Source organism: Botryllus schlosseri, chromosome 1, assembly GCF_051294905.1.
Source record: "Botryllus schlosseri isolate E-star chromosome 1, Bs_hap1, whole genome shotgun sequence".
Lineage (NCBI taxonomy): Eukaryota > Metazoa > Chordata > Ascidiacea > Stolidobranchia > Styelidae > Botryllus > Botryllus schlosseri.
This window is the reverse complement of record NC_137236.1, coordinates 30,115,161-30,135,029: the sequence shown is the minus strand read 5'-3', so window position 1 is coordinate 30,135,029 and position 19,869 is coordinate 30,115,161. Positions and strand designations below refer to the sequence as shown.

Sequence of the window (19,869 nt, the reverse complement as noted above, 5' to 3'; positions counted from 1 at the left end):
AATTTCCAGTAATTCAAGCTATTTTAGCCTCACTGCGGTGATACACCTCCTGAAAATTTTACAACTGAAAGCAACTCGTTGACTGTCGATTTCATCACCGATCGTAATGTACAGAAAGTGGGCTTTTCATTTGTGTGGTGTGCTGTGGGTAAGTGTAAATTTATTGAGAAAGCCATTCCTTCAATATATGAGGGGGATGCCAAACATACTGCCCGCGGGTCTGGTCCAACCCGCGAAGCAATGCCGAGAAAAAAGGTGATTGTATTATCCTACAAATTTTTATAAAAAGAAATTGAGATATTTAAAAAATACTTCCACGTAAGGTATCTCTCAAGGAGCAAATGCATAAAACGTTGATCGTTGATATGTCACGTTATAACCTTCCGTCGTTTATTAGTAACAAGTTCGTGACATCAATGTCAAATTCCGGGACGGCAAAAAAAATTACTCCAAGTTCAGGGTTTTGAGGAATAATTGACCAAAACCGTTGTTCTCAACCTTTTTGACTTCGCTGGCCAGCGAAACTTCAAGATCTAAAATTCAGCCGCCAATTTAATCACGCAAATAACACTAAAATTACGTTCCACACTACAAATATGTTCCTCTTCAAATACAAAAATTTAATATTTTATTTCTCTGATTATTGAACAAGTGACGGACTTTTTGCGTTTTCGAATTGGGATTTAAAATTCTAATGTATCTGGAGGACCGACGGGAAAATCGCCACGGTCCGGCGGTTGAGGAACGCTGGACTAAAATGTTGTTACTCACAGAGACGAAGACGCCAATGTTAAACATATGTTGACAGGTTACATCCGCTCTGGTGACACTGCTATATCTTCTTTCTCATTGGGGGCAACGAACTCCCATAGCAATTTAGTCAATTCCATTCATCAAATGTGAACTTATAAAGTATGTTAGTTGCGGTTCTTTAATCTCCCGATCTTTAATTGATTGGTTTAGTGCAGTGGTTCTCAAACTTTTTTGACACGCGCCCCCCTTGGCGATGGTCAAAAAAATTGCGCCCCCCTGATCCCCCTTAAAGTTATCGTCATGTCTAAATGAGAATATCTTACAATACAGAGGTGGCAACCGTCTTGCTAATCATTGCCGCATTTCGATTACTTATGTCGCCTAAGGCCGCATTCCAGGGCATAGCCGCAATGAACGATATGGACGCAAAATACCTATGGTAAACTGTCCATATCCATTCCCGGTGAACTCCGAACTATTCTCCTTTTCCCCACGGCCTATTGTACGCACCGAAATCGCGATTGGCAATGTTATGAATAGTCGCTGGGAGTGCATAATGTCGCGCGAAAATTTTTCAGAGCCGCGAATGAATTGTTATTGCTTGAGGATTCCCATTCCTGCTTCAATTAAGAAGGGCGCTACTGCATCAAAATCGAAAAATGAAGTCTTGTTGAATTGCGCGGAGCGCGAAGAAAATTTCAAGATTAAATAAAATCTCTCGAAAATTCGGGGTTGAATTCGTAATTGCAATTCGCATGTCTACGGTTGCCAACACATACTAAAGGAATTAGGCGTCGACAGCCGCACAAATTCCCTTCTACGGCCGCATGCGCCCGTACGGTCTGTCCACCCCTGATCTGATAGTATACATAAGGTATATCTTACGGCAATTTTGAATCCGCATTCCAGTTGTTTAATCTGTTACATTGCTGACAAACTTCCCCAAACTTGTTTAAAAATAGCAAAAAAAACATTGAAAAGGACACCAATTAATTTCAAGGTAGGTTGCACTGAGACTAATCCTGATGCTGGTAGTGACTACAGAGATCACGGCGTCGTTCTGTCCTGCCATGCTAAATTTGATAAGTTTTGGAAATGAATTAAGTTGTATTGATTTATTGCTAAATTGAGGGCGAATCCGGGCAACCTATATTGCATCTAAATCTGTCTTAGGCAGGTCAGTTCGCCAGCTATCCACAACAGCTATATACCTAGCCCATAGAGGTTTAGGCTACTGCCAAATCTATAAAGTAATGAAAGACTTCATCATCATTGGTTTATTAGCAATTTTATCAGTTCAATACACCACAAAAAATGCGATACAATGAAAAGAAAGGAAGATGTCGAAGCGACTAGAAGTTGTCTATGGAATCGGACACCCACCTTGGCCTAGGCGTTGTAAAGAGGAGGCATGCACACTGAATGAAAGTAAAGAAGATAGTATAGAAAAAGAAAGCGACAAGAAATAGGGCGGCATGTCATGGGAAGCGAGATCGATAGGTCAGTCGTGGTCCGGTAATCTTGAGGATGGACTGTATCTATTTAGTAGTAATTGCTTGTATTTCGACTTGAATGTGGACATGCTCGTCGACTGCCGGATGGCCGGCGGGATACTGTTCCACACATCAGGTCCGGCATATTTGATAGAGCGATGATCTTTTCGGTCGATCATATGGTATTTGGACGACGTGGACGCGCGTGTGTTGTACTTATGCGCTTTTGATTCAGAGGTAAAGAAGTCATTGAAGTATTCGGGGCAACGACCGCAGTGACTTGCACGTAGGAATTTCTTTAAATCTTCAAACAATATCAAAAATTTGCTCAAATGAAGTTGAAGTCAGCCTATACTCCGTTGAGCGCGACTGCTGGAGTTTGAGTTTGGCAAGCTTTCTAGAATACGAATTAGGTTTAATCTTCAATAATCGTCTTATCAGAATGGTTGTGAAACACATGTTTAGTCACAATTTATACAGACTTTGCCAAATTGACAAAAATTTCTTGCCCCCCCCCCTGAGAGCCTCCTGCGCCCCCCAGGTTGAGAACCCCTGGTTTAGTGCGTCGGCTCATTAACAGATTTTATGCGCTGATCCAAAATCCTATCAGTGTAAATCCTAATCTTGATTGATTAGTATTGAACGGAATTGAAAGAGTCCGCAGTAGCAGTTAAAACATTTGTGTTTCTCACCATGCATACGCAGTGCTAAAATGCAGTATCCCGACTAAAATGAATGGGGCATAAAACTACGCCAGGTTAGACCGCCATGAACCGCCGACAAGAGGGAATATTGTGGTGCTTTATAACAGCATTAAATCGGTCTATGGTTGTTCCTTTACCTCCATTGTTTGAAATAAAATATAATGTTAGAAATAAAGTTCCTGTGATTTATATTAATACATATCATTGTCATGATAATTAGGTATTCCTCTGAAAAAGAAATACAAGAATTTAAAGAAAACGTTTGTAGCATATGTTGACTGGTCTGACTGGCAAGCGATCAGTTTGTCAAGAAGAATTATTGTTTACTTCCAATGTGAGAGAGGAAGAAAGACCAAGATTGGAATAGTTCCGAATTTTCGTCGCGTTTGGCACGGAAGTCGGCCAGTAAAATTTAAGCAGCGGTTGCGTATAGTTCATGCGAGCAGTTTCACACTGCATAGTCGCCCATATGAAAAGGTCATCAGAGTGAAAAATTGCCCAGAAAATGCTTATAATTTTACAACTACCATATTTTGCTGATCATGCTAAGCCTACCGTATGGTTCATGGTCCACTCTCTGAGCCATACGCATATGTAGTTTGCCAGGTTTTGACGGACCATTAAATCGTATTTATGTCCGATCTTCAAATCCACATACTCACTTGAGTAGTTTCAAAAGACGAAGAATTCCACTTCTACTCGAAGTCATTTTGAGGTGTTTCATCAAGCACTACTTCTACTTCTCCTTTAGTATCTACATATAGACTACTTTGACCAGATCTGCGTAAAAGTCAAGTCAGCTCCGTGTAATGAGTTGAAAAATTGCCCGTCATCCGAGAAATATCTCCATTCTATGATACAGTTCCGTGGGGGCTTTGGTCTGAATGTTCAGCCACGTGCGGTGACAGTCATCGGATCAGAAGACGGCGATTTGATGCTGACGATCGCTCAAATCCTTCGCCTCGTTCTGAATGTTTGAATTCGACCAATGTTGATGTCGTTCAGAGAGAAGAATGTAACAAGCCATCATGCGGTGAGTTCAGTAACGCGTATACGTGATCATAGCATATTGACCGCCATCCAATCTTTGTAAATGGGGATTATATCTGAGAGCATCGATGAAATCTCGACAGATCTACTGCAGATGCGGAATATATTTTCATTTGATGAAGACCAACCTATGACCTAACGTTACATATACCGAAATGTAAATTTCCGCAGGAAATGAATGAAATACCAAGAGCAGGGTCGGTAACCTGTGACTAGCTCGCGATTCCTTTGTAGGTGTGCGGTTCTCGCAACAATTTAAGTCGGCAAGTATGAAGTAGCAAGATTATCACGAATCAAGACCCATTCTAATTTCACGTATGATTTTGGTATGAAAAACATACAATCATGAAGGTTTTTGAACGTTGACGTAGTTTTAACGAATCTATAATAGATAAAATTGCTATTTTACTAATTCAATCGCAATGTACGGCGTGGCTTCTTCATCTACCTGAGTAGCAACGATAACTACGGTGAGTACCTCTGCTCAATTCCATGATGCAGGTTCATAGTCCCAATGTAGCAAGTATTCGGAATGTTCTGCCACATGTGGCCAGGGTATATGCTCCAGAAACAGGACCTGCGGTCCTTCGAATTACCACATATGTCCAGAACCGAACAATGTCGGTAGCGTCCAGTCAAAAGTATGTGACGTCGGACAGTGCGGTAAGTTGGGCAACTCGTATATATCAGTATATCAGTTTGGGTTAAACGAATCCCTCGAATTCCTAATACAATTCCCTGTCCTACTCTAAACCAGAGATGGTCAGTATAGAAGTACTTATACTTTTTCAAAGTACTATAGTAAGTTTTCACTACTTGCTGTACTTTCCCAAGTCGCTATGATTTTAGCTACTTCTACTTAACAGATTTCAGTTTTTAGTCGAAACTACACCTAAAATACTTTCGCTTTTATTTACTTAGAAATAGCTTCTTCAACTTGTAATTGAGTGTGAATCTACGTCGTTATTCCTACTTCTACTTGACTGCCAACGATATCTTTATTGACCACTTATGCCTATACTTAAATAGCTGGTTCGTGGTACAGAACTTGAATATAGCTTTCAATACAATATCCATTGTAGAATAATATTTATTAACTCGTAGACTTTTCGGGTGCCTCTTTTCAAGAGTTATCGGCACACTGAAGGGATTTAAACAGATTTAAAAGCAAAACCAAAAAGGCACAGTATGACGCAACAATCAAAATCACAGACCATGAAATTCGCATTGTATCAATGGCAACAATAACAAACTAAGAAGTATACGGACATACGGTACTATAGTAGCAGCACAAATTTGTAAGTAAACAATTACACGCACTGAACAACACGCACTAATGAGAAATTTGTAGGTTATAGAGGAAATCTTTCTGTCTGCATAAAATAGGTTTGCTCAACTGAATAATAGTAGACTCCAACACTTTTAAATGAAACACAGACCTACCACGCGCAATGACAGTGAACATATTGTCATCATAGTGCTGTGCACAGGCAAGGTTTTCGCTCAGATGCTTACCGATTGACGAAGCATATGCTTGGTAATCATCATAGCAGTCTGTTTTTTCAGCCAATTTGCACTGACGTGCGAGCTCCGTGCGATCATTTGCGCATGTTTTTGACCGAATCAATTTTGGGATATGCTGCTTAATACGCTCAAACAATCTTTGAGATGTACGTCCTACATACCTACTATCACAGTGGCACTTGTGATGGGTTCACCGTTGGGACCTAGTCTGGCCGATATATTCGTGGGATACCATGAAAAGAAATTGTTTGAAAACGTCGCAAAACCTCTCCTCTATTTTAGATATGTCGATGACACCTTTGTTGCCTTTCAAAATGAGCGAGAGTGTAATAATTTCTTCGAAAAATTGAATTGTCTCCATCCAGCTCTACAATTTACCATGGAAAAGGAAACTGATGCTGCCCTTCCCTTTTTAGACGTCTTAGTAGAGAGATCAGGACAAACGTTTTTAACGTCGGTGTACAGAAAACCTACTTTCACTGGTCATTATATTCGTTGGGATTCATTCTGCCCGAAGCGGCGTAAATTAAACCTCATTTCATCTCTCGTTAATCGCGCCTTGCGCCTCTGCTCACCGGAAAAACTGTCACGCGAATTGGATGATATCCACTTGATTCTCTCCAAAAATGGCTATCCGGACCACATATTAAAATGCTCCATCTCTAGGGTATTGAAAAAATCGGATACAGCTCCAATATATGGCCCAGAAAAATGCCCGGCATTTTTACACCTACCTTGGCTAGGTAATGTGTCTAGCTAATTAAATCGGCTGTTCACCGTTGCTATTACAGCGTTAACACGCATGTAGTGTACACGACGAAACCCTTGTTACCCAACTCTCGAAAAGATGTACTTCCTGCCTTTGATGCAAGTAATGTTGTTTACCAATACAAGTGCCACTGTGATAGTAGGTATGTAGGACGTACATCTCAAAGATTGTTTGAGCGTATTAAGCAGCATATCCCAAAATTGATTCGGTCAAAAACATGCGCAAATGATCGCACGGAGCTCGCACGTCAGTGCAAATTGGCTGGAAAAACAGACTGCTATGATGATTACCAAGCATATGCTTCGTCAATCGGTCAGCATCTGAGCGAAAACCTTGCCTGTGCACAGCACTATGATGACAATATGTTCACTGTCATTGCGCGTGGTAGGTCTGTGTTTCATTTAAAAGTGTTGGAGTCTACTATTATTCAGTTGAGCAAACCTATTTTATGCAGACAGAAAGATTTCCTCTATAACCTACAAATTTCTCATTAGTGCATGTTGTTCAGTGCGTGTAATTGTTTACTTACAAATTTGTGCTGCTACTATAGCAGTGCTCGTCAACCGGGGTTGTCGTACACCCTAGGGTGTACCAGAATTTGCAAAGGGTGTACCACTCGGATGGGGTGTACAGGGGTGTACCAGATCCGAATTACAATGAGCCGATGGCTAGCTATCACAAAGGCAGGTTTGTGGGTCAGTACACGTTGACGCACAGGTTAATGAGCAATATGGTACGATGTTATCTCAAGTGTAATACTGTACACCGCTTGATTGTGATGTCATAAGCAAATATTTCTCCTATTCATTTAGCAGTCGGCAATAGATCAATGGTTCCGTTTGGTGTTGGAAAGTATGCAGTTAACAAACATGTGTTCACTGTTCAGCTAGTCATTTGTCTTTTAGTGATTTTTGAGGGAACCGCCGCGATAGCTCAGACTTCTTGAATCGGTACTTCCTACCCGACGTTAATAAATACCGCAATGCACATAAATGAAGTGACGTAGCCTGCCAGGGTCGAAACAGCTTTCATGTTGAAATCGAAACCCTTTTGTTTTAAAATGCCGATTTTATGTCCAATATTTCGCCATACATTTGCAATTTAGTATTTTGTTACTAGTGATGCAAATTAGCGACAATAGACTGTGTATAGCGGCATACGATCCGAGGTTACTGACATCTCTTGCAGCCCATGTGCTACTATCGACTGTGTGTGGTGTGGGGCAGCCTGATACGCAGTAGGCTGGTGCGCCTGCTATCATCGCTGATCTGAATTACCGCTTCTGCAGCAGTAGCTTCACCTACTCTCTCCCCAATACTCTTACATTTAGGTTGATTATCGTTCGTAATGCTATGCTGTTTTTGGACTGACACGAAATAAATTCCAATTTGCGTGGCGGGCGGCCTAACTGGCTGCGAATAGACTCTGTGACCAAATACTATTTTATTCAAATCCAAATTCTTTGACGGCAATAACTCCGCTTCTACTGGTTGGAATTCAACCAAATTTGAAGAACATCGTTTTTTCATGGGGTGAACAGAAAAATTTCAAATTTTTCGTTATTTATTTTTATATATAATAAATAGAAGCTTTCTTCTCCCGTAGCAATGCGGCTACTGGTTGGAATTGAACCAAATTTGGTGTGTAGGCTTAAAGTTAGGTAACCTAATAATTTTATCAAGTAGCCAGTACGATTTGAGAAAAAAAAGTCATTTTTGAAGACCCCTAATGAACAGGGGTGTACGAGTTTTGAGCAAACGTTAAAAGGGTGTACCACGTCGAAAAAGGTTGAAGAGCACTGTACTATAGTACCGTATGTCCGTATACTTCTTAGTTTGTTATTGTTGCCATTGATACAATGCGATTTTCATGGTCTGTGATTTTGATTGTTGCGTCATACTGTGCCTTTTTGGAAAAGAGGCACCCGAAAAGTCTTCGAGTTAATAAATGGATATTGTATTGAAAGTTATGCCTATACCTATACGCATAAGAGGTCCATTCAAACAGAAAAGGCAGTTTCTGGTCCAAATTGTCTCCATCTAAACGACTTCGTTGAGTCTTGCGCAATGACTCGAGTAGAAATGGAGGTAATGAGTCAATGCACAAATATGTCGATTCAAAGATTTTAATATAGTAGCGCTCTTTGCAATCTGAGCCCCACAGTGCAGATGCGAACAGCAGAGGTAAATGATGCACACCATATGAAAATGCCAGCTCTGAATCGTTTGCTCCTCACGAAAGAAATTAGTTTGTGGTACGTTTGAGCGATTCCAATGACTTTCCATTATACCGACAATCATGACGGTAGGACAAGAAATAACAGCACGTAACAAAGTTACTGATAACAATTAGCCATCCCGAAGATGTATAATCATTTACAACTTGCCCGAAATTTTCGAAAACACTTCCATCATCAACTAAATCTGATCACTTGGGCTGAGAAAAGATAAATATTCGATAATAACATGTTAAACGACTAATACTAATGACGAAATTCATTCTTGAATATGAAAATAATTTCGCATTGGCGCGACCATGACCCACACCAGTAACTATTCATAGTATGACCTCTGGCGATTTCTCTGCGTATGGGGAGATACCGTAGTGGTGACGCTGAGTGTCTACCGCCCACGCGTTCGGGTTAGACTCCGCGTCGGAGGTTACTCTGGGCTCCTCTTCGCAAGCGTCCCTGTTCTTACGGCGACAAAAAAGCCCAGGAAAAGACCCGATGAATGAGCACACTCACACAGAATGGAAATAGCAAAAATGAAGAGTCACAGAATACAGAATAACATCGAAAGAGAAACTGTGACATCGGGCTGTTGGCCGAGGTGGATGCCAGTTTAAGAGCCAAAAACTGCAACCGCTACTTTTCATTCGGCTTTATCCTATCTGTTCATTGCATCGCATTATTTATTGCGTGTGTCTTCTTCAGATGAAAATATAATCTGACGATTACCCTTTGCCTAGATTATTGAATGTTGATAGAGTAAGCAACATGAAAAAGTTGTTTAGTCTGGAGATCATTGGAAACGGCCGTGAACAGTTTAACATGGGCATTTGACATCCATTTAGTTCATTACGACTGTACCCAAGAATGAGGCCGTAGGCTACGTAAGTAATCGAAGTACGACCGGGAATAGCACAAAAGTTGGTTCCCCTGTGGCTAGAGGTATAGATTATAATATGATTGTGCAGGTCTTAGAGATATAGGCATATTGGCGCCGGCGTACCTCGCATTGGGAATCAATACTATAAATCTAGGCTAAACGGTGGGCTGCAGAAAATTTTCAAATCGGAAAATGGGTCAGGGCCGAAAAAAAGATTTGAACCCTTGATATAATCTATGCATTGGCCTATACTAAGTATATACCCACTGGATAGCGACATAGAGGACTGACTAAATGAACCATATGTCATTTTTAATAATGTTTTTGGAATATGCAGATTGGCTCGAGGAATCGGTATCTAATTGTCTGCTTCACGACCCCATACTGCTCCACAAATCATGCTATGACGACTTGCTGTGTGTTCAACGGAATCGGAGAGGTAAGCTGTGGGTAAAATGGATTCGCTATCTATTTTCAATCGATTGGAGTGTTGTGGTAGTTCATGACGTTATTTCCTACTCACAAAGCACCAAGACATATCGAACAATAGGCGTAGGCATCATGCAAGATATGCGCAAATGGAAATCTTATGGAGTCTTCACCGGAGGTGGTTAAGAACGAAGTATACCTCTACAGTCTACATGTTAAGTGCTAAGTAGATTTTGACTACTCAGTACTAATACCCTTCGCTCTACTAGTTTTGTTTTTAGATTACCTCCACTGTTACTGGAACAGTTTGTAGGCAAAAGTACTTACTGTTTAAACTTTGGGTGCTGAAATGTATTGAATAGTTTTGTGATCGTTTGCATGACTCGTGCGAGTGACATTGGTATGAAAACCGCGTGAAATTATACATAACTAACCTACGGATAGATACGCAACACCCGTCGTTTCGCTTGCTTGCCCGGAGGGAATTACTGCTCAGCAATCTGAACGCAACATAATTGCTAATCCCATAGCTGACGACTCGCGTGCTTAAATTCAACAAAGTTGATTTTATTTGAAGGCTACTGTCGCACTGATTCCGAAAATATACATTAAAATCTAATCAAGGCAATGGGACCCGCTTGAAATACACCTCAAAGTTTGAAAATCGGCATTGTTCTGAACAATCGCAACCACACAAGGGCCATTGTTATGGTTATTGTGCTGCGTCGCTGCGATTGTTTAGAACAATGCCGATTTTCGGACTTTAGGGTGTATTTCAAGGGAGTTCCACTGCCCTGATTGGATTTTAATGTATATTTTCGGAATCAGTGCGGCAGTAGGTTTCAAATAACATCCACTTTATTGAATTTAAGCGCGCGAGTCGTCAGCGATGGGATTAGCAATTAGGTTGCGTTCAGATTGCTGAGCAGTAGTTTCTTCCGGACAAGCAAGCGTATCTATCCGTAGGTTAGTTATCTATAGTGAAATAGACCATGCATCATTCGAACTAATTATATTAACGATGATTGTGCCTGGTTGTAGTAACATTAATCCTCGTACATCAGCCGGATAGATGCATCTAACAGTCTCGTATATTAATAAGCAGTGTTGGGATGACTCGAGTCATGACTTGACTAGAGTCAGACTCGAGTCACCTTTCTCGTATGACTTGACTTGACTCGAGTCACTTTGCTAAAATGACTTGACTTGACTTGACTCGGCGTATCAGAAATGTGGATTGACTCATGACTCGGAGCAAAATTCACGAGTCAATTTCGAGTCATCAAGCAATCGATGTCGATAAAAATCATTGTGTCTTGCATATGTTCGGATTGTACGCGAAACGCTGGTGTAACCCGTGAGAGCGACCAATCATTCAATGACTGTGCTTTTTACTGAACCTCCATTGTTCACACACAAATAAATTGATCGGAAACGAAGTGATCGAAGCTTACAGCTTACGCTGTCGTAAACTATAGTATAGTAAAGTAATTTAATAGCAAAATGTCTATTTCCGTTCTCTGTTCTTAACTTAACCAAACTTGTGTTATTGAAATTGAATTCTAATGTAGTTTATATAGTCCTCTACCATTAGCGCAGGCCCGAATTGTATCAATTTGTAACTGGGAAATGTATTGCATCTTATCAATTCGTTTCTCTATTCTCTATTTTGGCTGGTAACTATAATCCGAGGTTATGTTATTACTTATTTAGTTTAGCATTTCTACGTATATGTGAGCAATAAAGTGCCTTCTTGCTTTTATATTTAACTCTATATTCGTTCGTGAGTCCAGAATCAATGACCACCCAATCTTTATTTCTAACAGCTAGCAAAATGCAATGACGTAAGCATGTCTTATACTTCGAAAAGGCAACTTGACTTGAATTGTGACTTGACTCGTGACTTGACTTGACTTGACTCGAGTCACCTTCGAAATTCGATTGACTTGACTTGACTCGAGTCAAAATGTGAAATGACTCGAAATGACTCGTGACTCGAAGGTAGTGACTTGATCCCAACACTGTTAATAAGCGACACTCCTCAAAGGGAATCCTCAGCAATTATAGGAGAAAATTGAAACGAACGGTGCACATTAACACTCGTATCACCAAATATGACGCCAACGGAATCAAAATTCTTTGGTATAATAGTAGTATTTTAGATTATACGTGAACTCATTCTGTTGGCACTAATAAGTTGAAGGCTTTTGATGAAAGCAGACTCCAAGGCACATAACGAAAGAACGAACTGCTTCTCAAAATGACGCTAAATGGCGCTTTTCATGGTTGTTACCTGTTCTGATTCAAGCTTCACGGGATGAATAAGTACGAGCATGATTCACCCGATCGTGATGCGCATGTTGTAACAAATCCATATTTCATCCTGTATATTTCAAATGCCCATAAAACAATAGTGGTGCAGGCAGCTATTGTGCATAAGCCAGCAACTAATACAGATATGTACAAATTTTCTCACTACCCACTATACCAATGAGAAGCACACACTCTCACACTACTAATAAACGGCGCAATAAAATAGCATATGTCTACATGCACTTGACAAGTATTCACGGAGTAGGACTATGCTTGCATTATTTCCTAAAGATTTGTTCGACCAAAACGACTTACTTACTAGGAATAGTTTTGATTTTGTCAAATAGGAATCATCGCTTGGTTACATTTGCATCAATTTTCCAAGTGATGTTGTAACTTACAAAACGATTTATTTACTCTTACACGATATTATTTTAATAATTCCAAAAGTTGCACCCAATTTTTGATTTCATCAGATATTCTGCGTTGGTCACGAAGATGCATCTTGGAATGTTCTTCCTCCATGCTACTGAATTGCAGTTTGCGAATAATGTCCAATTTTATCACTCTCGTCACTATATGACTAGAGCTGGGCAAATTCGAGTACCTGAGTGATTCGATTTTGAATCACGTATTAAGCCTCGAGTCGAGTATTCGAGTATCACTCATTATAGCGTCACAACAGAATGTATTATATCAAAGTTCAAATACGTACCTTTTAGGCCACCACAAGGAACATAATGCCAGTTATCAGTCACATTAAATATACTTTTGTATTTTTACGACCTTACCGATTTCATAGCACGACTTAACAACGTTGTGGGGTGAGTATGACTTCGGAAATGTGTTATTTTCAAAGCTTTGTACCATGTCTCGTATGCTTAGGTTTACCATATGCGTCCTCCTTTAGAAGAATTTGTCCTCCATTTTCAGGTTTCTGAAAATGTCCTCCGAGGACGCCTAAATGTCATCCTTTTTGACAATTCGTTCTCCTTTACAGCTATTGGAAGTAAGCTTCGAGCGAAAATGATCATAAATTAAGCTAAACAGGAAATTCGTGGTTTAAACGTAAGTGACGACCAACGGAGAATGTAACTTCATTTCGGGGGTTGAGCCGTGAAGTTATTGATTTTATTTTAGTCAACCAACCACGGAGTCGGGAAAAATTTACCATTTTCTCCGAATTTTACTCCACAATTCTCAGTCTGAAAATTTTGAAAAACTGTTTTCCTTCCCCCATTCCAAAATATACTAACCCTACGTATGCTGCGACGCTGCCAATCAAGGTTGTGAGGCTTCCTCAGTGGAAAATAGTATAATTCTCGTCATTAAATTAACGTTCAGTCGTGAGGAGCGTATGATTTCAGTACTCAAAAGAAATCGTCTTTTACTACTCGACTCGAATCATTAAAATTAATACTCGATTCAGATTCGAGTACTCGAAGCATTGTGCCCAGCACTACTAATAAAAGTGGTTGTTGGTACGTGCAAATCTTCTTTTATTTATTATTAGTAATTTAAGGAGATCTTTGAAAGCACTTGTTTTCATATTAAAGAAGTTGGATTCGGAGTCAGAGTCAGGAGCACTTTCACAAAATCCGATCCCGACTCCAAGGAGTGCTGAAACATTTTGAGACTCCGGCTCCGACTCCATTAAGGGAAAAACTAGCGAAACTCTGACTCCACAACTCCGACTCCTAAGCCCTTTTGCAATACACTGGGAAACTCTTCCTTCATAGCAACAAAGTAATGCAGTGTGTGGATAAAATGTGAACGGTGACATTGTGTCTACGTGAGAAAAACGACATTCTCGTTTGGCATGCGTGGACAGTTCAAGCAGCTGCACCATTCATTGTCAAGTGTCCGAAGTTGACTCTGGTTTTCTGACGATTCCTTTGACCAATACAATTACATTGATAAATTGCATTTAAGAAACACAGTGCAATACTTACAGAGACATGAGTTTGTGCTTCTTGAGTTGCAACGAGACGGGCGAATTCCTCCTCTGAATATTGTGGTTCGAATTGATACGGCAGGCTCTCACCAAATATCGTGATATCTTCTACATCTGTGTCTTCATCAGAAGTTAATTCATCACACAGATCTTCTTCCATACCAGTAATAATTTTAACAAATTATATATTATCTACGTGTCAAAGGAATTGCATAAATGAACTGATGGAAACAAAAATTCATTTGTGAAACTGAGAACAACATGATACGATAAAAATATCACACAACAATATTTGTACAAGCCTGTTTGCATTCGTTCTCGACTTGCAACTCAACGGCGCTTCTTCGAAGTACGATCCAAAACAAGCCAATGTCAATCGTGCAACCAATGCTTTCCATGAACACGATAGACAGGTTGTGTAGAGCAAAACGGAGATGAATATGGCCGTTATAGGACTGCATTCAAGTACAATTTTGTAGACATAGCTATTTTATTACAATATCCCATCACTACATGGCCGGTTTCAACTGATAACGCCACAAAAGCTATAAACCGGTGACATGGTCGACATTGCAGATCCAGTAGTAAGGAGAATTGCCCCGTGGACCTTTAGGGGCTCTGAGGGAAAGGAAGACACACTACAGTTTCATTTGAAATTAGCCGAACGAAGTTTCCAGACAATTTTTCAAATATGAACAACCCTTCTGTGCAGTCAGTAATACGCTGTAAAATCACTGCTTAAAATTTACAGTTGTATGAATAGCTTTGCATCAATATATAACTGCAATGGCATCTCAATTGTCAGCATCAGTCATCTGGCAAATATTATAGAGTCATAACAAGCTTCAGACACAAATCCTCCAGACTTAATATTGTACGCTGGTTGAGCGCCGGTACCGTACGCTTATACTTAACGTAACTAAACCGCCCTGGCGTGAGACATAATTCCTCCATAATATCGGCTGACAACTGTCTGAAGTTCGTCCTCTAAGTGACTGCCTTATCGGGTCGAGCAAGTGCGACAATGAAGATAACGAGCAATAAATTTTGTCAACGGGTTAAGAAACGATGACGCACAGCCGCGACCGCTGGAGCGTTCTGGTCCTGTGGAAATTTCATTAAATTGAAGCTCCTTTACGTTGGCGTTCTAAAGAAAATGGTTGCGGCCAAAATGTTTCTTTATTTTTTTTCTTCAATTTAAGACCACATCATTTTTAGAGCGCAGTGCCCCTTTAACATTTGTAGGACAGTACTTAACGTTTTATCGTTGAACACGATGCATGCTGTAGCAGCGGCTAAAGTGCTCATTCTGGCCTCACAGCTTGACATTTCGTCTTTTATACATATTGTTATACTTATATAACAATATGTCTATCAAGGCATTGTGCACAGCACACTATAGCGTAGGGGTGATATGTTGGCATATTCAGCGCACTACAAAATATTCCATTATTGTTGATACATTATTATAATTTGAACCTCATTCTTTTCACATTTAGTCTATGGTATTGGTCGGAAAGATCTAGCTGAATGCGTGTGTCGCAATCTGGATGACCATGACCTCCGACTCGAAACTTCTCGATGCATCAATCTCATCTTTGTGAATGTCCAAGACAATAAGACAATTACAATTCCAGGTAATAATTCTTGAATACAAGCGTGAAACAATTCTTTCTTTAATACAGGTCTTTTAAAATTCTTCGTCGTGTCCTTTATAGTTCACTGAAACATGACAATTATCAATGTTTTTTTTTTCAATTCTATGTTGTGTTTCGGGTATTCATGGTGATACGACTGCATTGGTCATTTTACACCAGTATCATATTATTTCTGATCTTCCGACTTATAGCTCGACCCAATGTTGTTCTAGGCTTTCGTAAGAATTCATTTACGCTATGCAGATGGCAAGGAGGCGATTTTATTGTGTGTGTGATAACGCAATACCAAACTAGAACATATTGTAAACAAGGTACTTGTTTAAATATCTGCGTTTTCTTCTATGTCAATATAAACATAATCCCAAGACAAACATGCACACAGACAGTGACATCGGCGAAATCAGGTCGGCACTTCGATATCATGTTCGATAACGTGATTATTATAGCAGCTTTTGTTGCACTAAAATCGAGAGAAGGTTTCATTTAATTTCAACAGAAATTGCAGTACAAAAATTGCAATAGTTTTGCAAAATCATTACGGTATGAGATACTCGAAAGGAATAAGGATGCGTTGTATAACACAACAGCCCCCACACCATACCATTACTGCGCCGGTCAAAGCTCACTGGCACATTTTGATTAAGCTAAGATTCAAAGGTCAAAATACAACTTGGATTGAAAATGACTAGCGGACCGAAAATGTTTTTAGGCGAGCCGCAGCCCTGCTTTTTACCGTCATCTTAACAGATATCAAAGCAATCGCTCCTTACTTGCATAACAACGCATTCACTTTCATAAACACACACTTTAACTAACTATAAGGTATCTCAACTAAACTTGACCGCGAAAGACTAGACACAACCTGTTCCGGTTTGAGCGGGCTTAATCAAAATCCAAGTCATGCGTCCTCTTCTAATTTAGTTCGGGCACTGTCGTGCTTGGCTGGAGTTGTCGAAATTTTAGCTTTGTAAGCTCTCGGTTGCGTCATAGATAACGGTGAGATGCAGCTGGAATGCAATATAGTGATACAATGAATTGTCGATAAGGTGTTTTTTATATCATTCTTTTACATTTGGCGCAATACTTGATGAAATCGTGCAGTAAAAGTACATTGAAAATTAAGAAAAAAGTTGTAAAAAGTTGCAGTATAAAATTTCCACAAACAGATTGAAAGATCTCACTACATGAATTCTGAACATTTTGGAAGTTGCTGGGAACTGTGAAAAAAGTTGCAAAAACTTTTCCTTTAATGATTATGGTCATCTTTGTGGCCTCTATGCAGCTCACGGTCAAACTATGTTTCGACTATTGCAAAACCAATGCGGAATTGCTGCTTTATTTCCAGCAGACTAAGATTCTACGTCAAGAGGTGGGTCACAGAACATATTTAAAGCCGTAAATGGGACGCGGCCAGCAAAAAAGGTTGAAACCCAGTGGTGGCTCGTCCTATGTCCCACCTAAATTTCCGTCCTATAACAACGACTTACCAATTATAGACGCACAGCAATCAATGCATACCGAAATAACTGCAGAAATCGCATTCTTTTTGCGCCTAGCGAAGTCTCGGTGAAAATCGTTTTATCTTCTGTGTGTTTCGCTTTGTAAATGCCTAGCGGGGGCATGTTACGGTGGCGCTCATAAGACGCTTTCCTCGTCTGTTCTCTCGAAGCCTCACACAATAAAGAAATTGCGATTTATTTTCTCTATTCATAATATTACTGAGCAGACGAGTCAAATTTGCGAGTTGCCCCGCCGGAATGATGTAGCGATGGTATCTATGTCTAACTCTGTTACGTTCCTAAGCGTTGAGTCGACCTTTATTGGTATAGGTCGATATTGACGGTGTTTCGCACCACACCATGATAATTCTTGAAACTTGGTATTATGTGTCGAGATGGTGGTATTCAACACTGCTCCAAGTTTAAGGGCTACTATACTCAAGGATTAGGGTAGTAATTTCGTTTCCGAAGTTGCGTGTCTGCTGATTCGTCACGTATCGCAAACAGATTTTACTCAAAAGCCGGTATTGATCACCATTAATTTTGAATATGCTCCACGCGGAGATCGGCCGTGAGATTTGTCACGGTATGTTCTAATATTAGTATCGAATGCTGTGTTGAGTTGTAACTTTGAAACTGAACTATGTGGGTGATGATTTCGTTTCCTAAGTCGAGTGAGAGAAGACTATCATTTATCGCTAACAGATTTTACGCAAAACCGGTATCGGTCTCTGTTGATTTTAAAGATGCTTCCATACCAAGATCTGTCATGAGCTTAAGCATGGTATCTCTTGATTTTAGTATCGAGCGCTGTGCCAAATCTCAACATTGACACTCCATGATAATAGGGCAGTAATTTCGTTGTCGACATCCAGTATGGTAGAGATGTGCGCTGATCTGACACTTACTTACCGCATTGCGGATTTCACGCAAAAGCCGGTGTTGGTCTGTGCTAATTTCAGCTGTGTTCCATACCGAGATAGGTGATGATGTCACGATTGGTATGTACGGATGATTTCATGTAACTGTTTACTAAGTTTATCGATTTGCAATCAAATATTGCAGCAAACAATGCGTTCATATTTGCAAATTTATGCCACTTCAAGCTTTTGGACTGACTCTTATCAGGAGCGAACGTCTGTAGGCCACTTCCAAACGTCTTATAAGCAAATATTTATTCAATTTTATGTTCTCCAATGTCGGTTTTACCGTGAATTTATTGCCTTCAAGCCATTTGCTAACAATCCGCATTGTCAACTGCGATAGTTATTTCGTTTCCGATCTCACTTGATCATCCAATACCTAAATATAGCCTACTTTACGCATAATTTGGTGTTGGTCTGTATTGATTGCGACCGTGTCCCACACCGAAATGGGCGTATTCTACATCTCGGTGATGTCATCTAACAGTGTTCTAAGTTTAAAGCTTCGATTCACATATTTATTCGATAATATGCTTTTTAATACCGATTTCGCAACAGGATTAAAGAGACAGTGAGCTGTACGCACAGTTCTCACTGCAAAGCGCATCTGGTCTGTGACCACTACGAAGTCACATTTATTTTCACGTCGGAATACACCATGATGACGTCATATTGACCACAAACATCCCGTGCACCGCATTTCCCACCACCCGATATTGTCACGAGCCGCCACTGTTGAAAACCCTGTTTTAGCAACTAGGTCTAGAATTAGATTTCCTCACCTTTTAAAATCGTCAACTAGAACAAGAACGACAACTACTCATAAAACAGTAGTTAAATGAATGCCAACCAACTATATTGGTAGTTACTGCAAGTCTGCAGCTCACACTAAAATTACGTTGTTACAGGGAACTGGTCATTGGATCCAATAAAGTCTGCTGGTGACTCGACGAAACGTCATACACCAAACGACACACCCAACGGCACACCCATTAAGAAGAGCGCCGTGTCTTACATTCTGCTGTTGTATATGGTCGCAGTTTTGGTTTGCCCATAATAAACCACAACACTGTATACCTTCACCGGAAAAGCGAATAATCGCAAAAGACTGATTTCTTGTTAGGCTACACATTAGGCTACTGGATAAATACATACTCAGTCTGCGAGATTACCGGACTTAGATCTGACATCAATCTCGCCGATCGACACATGCGTCATTTACTTTCATCACAAGACGGTATATGTGATCTCTTGTTTCTTTCCATCCAGTGTGCATGTCCCTTCTTTACATCGTATAATAGGCCCAGTTGAGTGTCTAATTTCAAAGACCAATCCAAGTAGTTCGACAGCATCCTATATTTTCATTGTATCGCAGTCTTGTGGTGTTTTATAATCATATAAATAATAATATACCGATGCTTATCATTGAAACACTGTTGCACATTTATGGGTTACATATTCACTAGGCAGGGGAGATCAACGATGGAACACAAGCGGAGGCGAAAGTAACGCCATAAATATATACTCGATTACGCCTAGCATTAGTGAAATAGGACCGCATAAAACAGCATGTCCGAATATTTATTAAAACACGCGCATCTTGCTCGGCGAAAGGCTAGCACTTAACTCTCGTTATCTGAATTCTGCGATTGGCAAACATTTGTTAGATATTCCTATTTGCGCGAAAAAT

General features: G+C 40.1%; 1 long non-coding RNA gene across 1 annotated transcript; it reads left to right on the top strand.

The window, feature by feature from the left end:
• Nucleotides 1–3: 3 nt before the first annotated feature.
• Nucleotides 4–19,610, top strand: LOC145447055 (uncharacterized). The gene is made up of 5 exons (XR_013917432.1): nucleotides 4–148; nucleotides 3,813–3,983; nucleotides 9,741–9,842; nucleotides 15,599–15,736; nucleotides 19,088–19,610. It is a non-coding gene; the product is annotated as an uncharacterized LOC145447055 (long non-coding RNA).
• Nucleotides 19,611–19,869: the final 259 nt, after the last annotated feature.